The sequence below is a fragment of the Manacus vitellinus genome, unplaced genomic scaffold (assembly GCF_001715985.3).
Source record: "Manacus vitellinus isolate BGI_N305 unplaced genomic scaffold, ASM171598v3 scaffold_8_pilon, whole genome shotgun sequence".
NCBI classification, from domain to species: domain Eukaryota; kingdom Metazoa; phylum Chordata; class Aves; order Passeriformes; family Pipridae; genus Manacus; species Manacus vitellinus.
Window position 1 is genome coordinate 20,922,298 of NW_021940864.1, and position 2,868 is coordinate 20,925,165.

Consider the following 2,868-nt stretch of genomic DNA (forward strand, 5'->3'; position numbering starts at 1 on the left):
ATGCAGAACAGCTCAATCTCTTATGATCTCAGATATGGATTTAAAGGAAACAATTTTTCAATTTTAGGCAAAAGCTCAGTGTTTCTGGTGACAACGAGGTTTGGATCACACTAATTCAACCGTTTCCTCCATGCATCAATGATGGGGATGCATGTAGAAGGAAGCAGATCTCTACTCAACTATTTTCATAGGAGACAATATCAACTTCTTCTGGAAATGAAAGTGACAGTTTCTGCATGTGTCTTTTTCAAATTTATCTCAAGGACAATTTCTATCCTTCAGGTTGGAAAGAGGTCGATCCAGGTAAGACTGTGATGTTTTTTCATGATGAAACAAACAGCTGTGTTTTGAGGGACTTCTATGCTAATTCAGGAATCTTCCAAACCCAGATTTCAAAATACAAAGATAAGCAGCATGATCGATATGGTGTTTACTTTGCATGATTCGTTTTCCTGTGAAGGCAATACAAGCAGAAGGAGAAACATTCCTGGGAGCAGTCAAAGATTTGTCTCCAAATAAAAATGAACTGGTATTTTATCAGTAATGCTGCCATCCCACTCCAAAGACTTCCAGTACACTAACCTCTGTGCTCTCTCTGCTTGAGCTAGGGAACAAAATATTCCTGAAGGCCAAAAATGCAGTCAGTGGGCAAAATTGGATTGTTTTCTTTGAATTGATCAGTCCACTGGATATCATCAGGGGACCACAGAACTGTGCAGGATTGTATATCGACAGGAACAGACATAGGATCTGAATTTGCTTTCCATAGTTTTGAAAAAAAATGGGGCATTCTCCAAACATTTTCCTGATAAAGAAAATCCAAACACTTTACTTTCTTTGCTGAGATTTTTATCTCCATTGTATTCAGGGTAAGTTATAACATGTTGTTTCCCAGAAGTATGAACTTGAATAAATTTGCATGCAATGATGCGGAAAAATGAATATTTATTACATAAAGCTAACATAAAACCCAAACACAAAGATGGGTTGAGAAACGAATAAGAGAATTATGGGTTCCTTTTAAATTAGCATTAAGTGCAAAGAGGCTTCTATCCAACTTTTGCAGATTATAAACGAGAAAAAAAATCCTGCAGCAACAAAATTCAGTAACTAGATCTCCCAGTTCATATAGTTTCTTCAAGAATTATTGTTACGACTGGACATTGATCAGCAAATCCAGACAGCCATCGTTGACCAAGACATTCAAACAAAATAGCAAGAATTCCTGAGGTAGGTCCTGGTCAAAAGAATGTAAGGGAACAAGACCCTTCATTTCACCAGTTAGGACAAAGCACTTAAACAAAAGCATTCCTTCCAGTTCCCTGTGGCAAGAAACTCTGCAAGGAAGGTATCTAGCACTTCTCCATCATTAGCTGGACCCTATAAAATCCTCCTAGCACATTGCTACCTGCAAAATTGCAGATACCTTGAAAATAAATCATATTGTCTTCACATTACAACAGGTAGATTTTCTGTATCACAGTTTCTTTTAAGCTTAAAATAACACTGCTGTGCCCCCAAGAGAAGCAGAACACTAAATTCACACAACATGTCTCAAGAACCATTTTGTTCTGATATTTCCTTTTTTAGTAGATGACAGTTTCAGAGTTTTTTGAAGTGTCTTTATAACCAGGGATAACTTGGAGGTTCATGTGAAGTTTTAAAAATTAGGATTGATACCTGATCAAAAAGTAGTTCCACCATTGGCCAAAAGAAATGACAAGAGGAGCCAGAATGGCTGCAGAATGACAAGAGGAGCCAGAATGGCTGTAGAATGACAAGAGGAGTCAGTAGGTTCCGGCTTGGGTGCATCAGAGCCAATAGCTTTGCCAATAGGCCCTTCCCAACTGAATGGGGTAGATGCTGTTTTAAGTGAAGCTGCTGATCTCCACCGCCTATGGCAGCCAGACCTGGAGAAGCAGGCTTCCTGCTGCACAGGCTCTGCACCATCTACAGCTTCAGGAGGAGTTTAAACCTGCATTTTTAATTGTCCCTTTGGAAGTGAGGTGGCAGCTGCTGTGAAAGTTTAAACCTGCATTTTTAATTGTCCCTTTGGAAGTGAGGTGGCAGCTGCTGTGAAAGATGCTGTGCAGACGCACACCTGATTATCAACACTGTCACCAAGCAGGCAAAATGCCGTTTCTGGTCTAGCTATGGCTTCCAAGTGACAAGTATGCAGAAAGAATCCCAAGGTAACACACTCTGGAAGCAAAAATGATGTGAACAGCTACAGTAAATGACCACTCCAAGTTAAAGGCTACAATTACCTGGCACAGTCAACAGCAAATGTTCTTTATCACCAATTTCCTACACCAGCTGAGAGTCCAGCTAAATCATTATCTTTCACCAGAAGGGAACTGACATTGTTTTCCTGTTTCTTTCCTTAACCAAGAAAATATAATTCTAGGACTCTTAACTACCTCTGACATACTGTCCACAGTTCCTGATTCAAAATTCAGCTGTGTCCAGCAAGCAAATAAACTTCAAACGAAACAGCTGAAAACACAGAAGAAGAGTTAGATTAAAAAACAAAACAGGAAAAAAAACAATGGAAAAAAAAAGATGCTATTATAGCAAGTGATACAAATAACTTAAGTACCTTAAAATTCAATGACTTTAGGAGGACTTTGCTTCCAGGACTCTTCATATCAAACATGAAATGGATGTTGGTAAAAAATGTATTTTTACTAAATCTCTGGTAGGGCATCTCTCAGCTACTGCTTTTGGATGGCCATTTACAGCTGTCACATGCAAAAACTAAAATGAACAACGAAATCCATCTCCCTGAAAGAATGCAAGATTCAGTTATGGATCTGGAAAAAGGATGCGTAATAGAGAATACAAAGTGCATAGAACTCAGCAGAAAAG